Raw genomic sequence first — 6251 nt, 5'->3', positions numbered from 1 at the left:
TGTCGGACCCTCACCTGGACCCTAAACCGTCCCCGTACCCTAACCCTAACCCTAGCCCGAACCCTAACCCTAACACTTCCCCGAAGCCTGACGCTCACCCGTCCCCTAATCCTAACCCGTACGCTAACACTAACCCGCGCCCTCACACGCACGCTCCCCCTAAAGCGTGTCGGACCCTCACCTGGACCCTAAACCGTCCCCGTCCCCTAACCCTAACCCTAGCCCGAACCCTAACCCTAACCCTTCCCCGAAGCCTGACCCTCAACCGTCACTTAATCCTAACCCGTAGGCTCACACTAACCCGCGCCCTCACAAGCACGATCCCCCTAAAGCGTTGTCGGACCCTCACCTGGACCCTAAACCGTCCCCGTCCCCTAACCCTAACCCTAGCCCGAACCCTAACCCTAACCCTTCCCCGAAGCATGACCCTCACCCGTCCCCTAATCCTAAGCCGTACGCTAACACTAACCCGCGCCCTCACACGCACGCTCCCTCTAAAGCGTTGTCGGACCCTCACCTGGACCCTAAACCGTCCCCGTCCCCTAACCCTAAACCTAGCCCGAACCCTAACCCTAACACTTCCCTGAAGCCTGACCCTCACCCGTCCCCTAATCCTAACCCGTAGGCTCACACCAACCCGCGCCCTCACACGCACGCACCCCCTAAAGCGTTGTCGGACCCTCACCTGGACCCTAAACCGTCCCCGTCCCCTAACCCTAACCCTAGCCCGAACCCTAACCCTAACCCTTCCCCGAAGCCTGACCCTCACCCGTCCCCTAATCCTAACTCGTACGCTAACACTAACCCGCGCCCTCACATGCACGCTCCCCCTAAAGTGTTGTCAGACCCTCAGCTGGATCCTAAACCGTCCCCGTCCCCTAACCCTAACCCTAGCTCGAACCCTAACCCTAACACTTCCCCGAAGCCTGACCCTCACCCGTCCCCTAATCCTAACCCGTAGGCTCACACTAACCCGCGCCCTTACACGCACGCTCCCCCTAAAGCGTTGTCGGACCCTCACCAGGACCCTAAACCGTCCCCATCCCCAAACCTAACCCTAGCCCGAACCCTAACCATAACACTACCCCGAAGCCTGACCCTCACCTGTCCCCTAATCCTAACCCGTACGCTCACACTAACTCGCGCCCTCACACGCACGCTCCACCTAAAGCGTTGTCAGACCCTCACCTGGACCCTAAACCGTCCCCGTCCCCTAACCCTAACCCTAGCCCGAACCCTAACCCTAACCCTTCCCCGAAGCCTGACCCTCACCCGTCCCCTAATCCTAACCCGTAGGCTCACACTAACCCGCGCCCTCACACGCACGCTCCCCCTAAAGCACTGTCGGAACCTCACCTGGACCCTAAACCGTCCCCGTCCCCTAACCCTAACCCTAGCCCGAACCCTAACGCTAACCCTTCCCCGAAGCCTGACCCTCACCCATCACCTAATCCTAACCCGCACGCTAACACTAACCCGGGCCCTCACACGCATGCTCCCCCTAAAGCGTTGTCGGACCCTCACCTGGACCCTAAACCGTCCCCGTCCCCTAACCCTAACCCTAGCCCGAACCCTAACCCTAACCCTTCCCCGAAGCCTGACCCTCACCCGTCCCCTAATCCTAACCCGTAGGTTCACACTAACCCACGCCCTCACACGCACGCTCCCCCTAAAGCGTTGTCGGACCCTCACCTGGACCCTAAACCGTCCCCGTCCCCTAACCCTAACCCTAGCCCGAACCCTAACCCTAACACTTCCCCGAAGCCTGACGCTCACCCGTCCCCTAATCCTAACCCGTACGGCAACACTAACCCGCGCCCTCACACGCACGCTCCCCCTAAAGCGTTGTCGGACCCTCACCTGGACCCTAAACCGTCCCCATCCCCTAACCCTAACCCTAGCCCGAACCCTAACCCTAACCCTTCCCCGAAGCCTGACCCTCACCCGTCACCTAATCCTAACCCGTAGGCTCACACTAACCCGCGCCCTCACACGCACGATCCCCCTAAAGCGTTGTCGGACCCTCACCTGGACCCTAAACCGTCCCCGTCCCCTAACCCTAACCCTAGCCCGAACCCTAACCCTAAACCTTCCCCGAAGCGTGACCCTCACCCGTCCCCTAATCCTAAGCCGTACGCTAACACTAACCCGCGCCCTCACACGCACGCTCCCCCTAAAGCGTTGTCGGACCCTCACCTGGACCCTAAACCGTCCCCGTCCCCTAACCCTAACCCTAGCCCGAACCCTAACCCTAACACTTCCCCGAAGCCTGACCCTCACCCGTCCCCTAATCCTAAGCCGTACGCTCACACTAACCCGCGCCCTCACACGCACGCTCCCCCTAAAGCGTTGTCGGAACCTCACCTGGACCCCAAAACGTCCCCGTACCCTAACCCTAACCCTAGCCCGAACCCTAACCTTAACCCTTCCCCGAAGCCTGACCCTCACCCGTCCCCTAATCCTAACCCGTACGCTAACACTAACCCGCGCCCTCACACGCACGCTCCCCCTAAAGCGTTGTCGGACCCTCAATTGGACCCTAAGCCGTCCCCGTCCCCTAACCCTAACCCTAGCCCGAACCCTAACCCTAACCCTTCCCCAAAGCCTGACCCTCACCCGTCCCCTAATCCTAACCCGTACGCTAACACTAACCCGCGCCATCACACGCACGCTCCCCCTAAAGCGTTGTCGGACCCTCACCTGGACCCTAAACCGTCCCCGTACCCTAACCCTAACCCTAGCCCGAACCCTAACCCTAACACTTCCCCGAAGCCTGACGCTCACCCGTCCCCTAATCCTAACCCGTACGCTAACACTAACCCGCGCCCTCACACGCACGCTCCCCCTAAAGCGTGTCGGACCCTCACCTGGACCCTAAACCGTCCCCGTCCCCTAACCCTAACCCTAGCCCGAACCCTAACCCTAAACCTTCCCCGAAGCCTGACCCTCACCCGTCACTTAATCCTAACCCGTAGGCTCACACTAACCCGCGCCCTCACAATCACGATCCCCCTAAAGCGTTGTCGGACCCTCACCTGGACCCTAAACCGTCCCCGTCCCCTAACCCTAACCCTAGCCCGAACCCTAACCCTAACCCTTCCCCGAAGCATGACCCTCACCCGTCCCCTAATCCTAAGCCGTACGCTAACACTAACCCGCGCCCTCACACGCACGCTCCCCCTAAAGCGTTGTCGGACCCTCACCTGGACCCTAAACCGTCCCCGTCCCCTAACTCTAACCCTAGCCCGAACCCTAACCCTAACCCTTCCCCGAAGCCTGACCCTCACCCGTCCCCTAATCCTCACCCGTACGCTAACACTAACCCGCGCCCTCACACGCACGCTCCCCCTATAGCGTTGTCGGACCCTCACCTGGACCCTAAACCGTCCCCGTCCCCTAACCCTAACCCTAGCCCGAACACTAAACCTTACCCTTCCCCGAAGCCTGACCCTCACCCGTCCCCTAATCCTAACCCGTAGGCTCACACTAACCCGCGCCCTCACACGCACGCTCCCCCTAAAGCGTTGTCGGACCCTCACCTCGACCCTAAACCGTCCCCGTCCCCTAACCCTAACCCTAGCCCAAACCCTAACCCTAACCCTTCCCCGAAGCATGACCCTCACCCGTCCCCTAATCCTAAGCCGTACGCTAACACTAACCCGCGCCCTCACACGCACGCTCCCCCTAAAGCGTTGTCGGACCCTCACCTGGACCCTAAACCGTCCCCGTCCCCTAACCCTAACCCTAGCCCGAACCCTAACCCTAACCCTTCCCCGAAGCCTGACCCTCACCCGTCCCCTAATCCTCACCCGTACGCTAACACTAACCCGCGCCCTCACACGCACGCTCCCCCTAAAGCGTTGTCGGACCCTCACCTGGACCCTAAACCGTCCCCGTCCCCTAACCCTAACCCTAGCCCGAACCCTAACCCTAACCCTTCCCCGAAGCCTGACCCTCACCCGTCCCCTAATCCTAACCCGTAGGCTCACACTAACCCGCGCCCTCACACGCACGCTCCCCCTAAAGCACTGTCGGAACCTCACCTGGACCCTAAACCGTCCCCGTCCCCTAACCCTAACCCTAGCCCGAACCCTAACCCTAACCCTTCCCCGAAGCCTGACCCTCACCCATCACCTAATCCTAACCCGCACGCTAACACTAACCCGGGCCCTCACACGCATGCTCCCCCTAAAGCGTTGTCGGACCCTCACCTGGACCCTAAACCGTCCCCGTCCCCTAACCCTAACCCTAGCCCGAACCCTAACCCTAACCCTTCCCCGAAGCCTGACCCTCACCCGGCCCCTAATCCTAACCCGTAGGTTCACACTAACCCACGCCCTCACACGCACGCTCCCCCTAAAGCGTTGTCGAACCCTCACCTGGACCCTAAACCGTCCCCGTCCCCTAACCCTAACCCTAGCCCGAACCCTAACCCTAACACTTCCCCGAAGCCTGACGCTCACCCGTCCCCTAATCCTAACCCGTACGGCAACACTAACCCGCGCCCTCACACGCACGCTCCCCCTAAAGCGTTGTCGGACCCTCACCTGGACCCTAAACCGTCCCCATCCCCTAACCCTAACCCTAGCCCGAACCCTAACCCTAACCCTTCCCCGAAGCCTGACCCTCACCCGTCACCTAATCCTAACCCGTAGGCTCACACTAACCCGCGCCCTCACACGCACGATCCCCCTAAAGCGTTGTCGGACCCTCACCTGGACCCTAAACCGTCCCCGTCCCCTAACCCTAACCCTAGCCCGAACCCTAACCCTAAACCTTCCCCGAAGCGTGACCCTCACCCGTCCCCTAATCCTAAGCCGTACGCTAACACTAACCCGCGCCCTCACACGCACGCTCCCCCTAAAGCGTTGTCGGATCCTCACCTGGACCCTAAACCGTCCCCGTCCCCTAACCCTAACCCTAGCCCAAACCCTAACCCTAACCCTTCCCCAAAGCCTGACCCTCACCCGTCCCCTAATCCTCACCCGTACGCTAACACTAACCCGCGCCCTCACACGCACGCTCCCCCTAAAGCGTTGTCGGACCCTCACCTGGACCCTAAACCGTCCCCGTCCCCTAACCCTAACCCTAGCCCGAACCCTAACCCTAACACTTCCCCGAAGCCTGACCCTCACCCGTCCCCTAATCCTAAGCCGTACGCTCACACTAACCCGCGCCCTCACACGCACGCTCCCCCTAAAGCGTTGTCGGAACCTCACCTGGACCCCAAACCGTCCCCGTACCCTAACCCTAACCCTAGCCCGAACCCTAACCTTAACACTTCCCCGAAGCCTGACCCTCACCCGTCCCCTAATCCTAACCCGTACGCTAACACTAACCCGCGCCCTCACACGCACGCTCCCCCTAAAGCGTTGTCGGACCCTCAATTGGACCCTAAGCCGTCCCCGTCCCCTAACCCTAACCCTAGCCCGAACCCTAACCCTAACCCTTCCCCGAAGCCTGACCCTCACCCGTCCCCTAATCCTAACCCGTACGCTAACACTAACCCGCGCCATCACACGCACGCTCCCCCTAAAGCGTTGTCGGACCCTCACCTGGACCCTAAACCGTCCCCGTACCCTAACCCTAACCCTAGCCCGAACCCTAACCCTAACACTTCCCCGAAGCCTGACGCTCACCCGTCCCCTAATCCTAACCCGTACGCTAACACTAACCCGCGCCCTCACACGCACGCTCCCCCTAAAGCGTGTCGGACCCTCACCTGGACCCTAAACCGTCCCCGTCCCCTAACCCTAACCCTAGCCCGAACCCTAACCCTAACCCTTCCCCGAAGCCTGACCCTCACCCGTCACTTAATCCTAACCCGTAGGCTCACACTAACCCGCGCCCTCACAAGCACGATCCCCCTAAAGCGTTGTCAGACCCTCACCTGGACCCTAAACCGTCCCCGTCCCCTAACCCTAACCCTAGCCCGAACCCTAACCCTAACCCTTCCCCGAAGCATGACCCTCACCCGTCCCCTAATCCTAAGCCGTACGCTAACACTAACCCGCGCCCTCACACGCACGCTCCCCCTAAAGCGTTGTCGGACCCTCACCTGGACCCTAAACCGTCCCCGTCCCCTAACCCTAAACCTAGCCCGAACCCTAACCCTAACACTTCCCTGAAGCCTGACCCTCACCCGTCCCCTAATCCTAACCCGTAGGCTCACACCAACCCGCGCCCTCACACGCACGCTCCCCCTAAAGCGTTGTCGGACCCTCACCTGGACCCTAAACCGTCCCCGTCCC

This window comes from Lagenorhynchus albirostris, unplaced genomic scaffold (genome assembly GCF_949774975.1).
Source record: "Lagenorhynchus albirostris unplaced genomic scaffold, mLagAlb1.1 scaffold_29, whole genome shotgun sequence".
Taxonomy (NCBI): domain Eukaryota; kingdom Metazoa; phylum Chordata; class Mammalia; order Artiodactyla; family Delphinidae; genus Lagenorhynchus; species Lagenorhynchus albirostris.
This window is presented reverse-complemented; position numbering follows the sequence as displayed.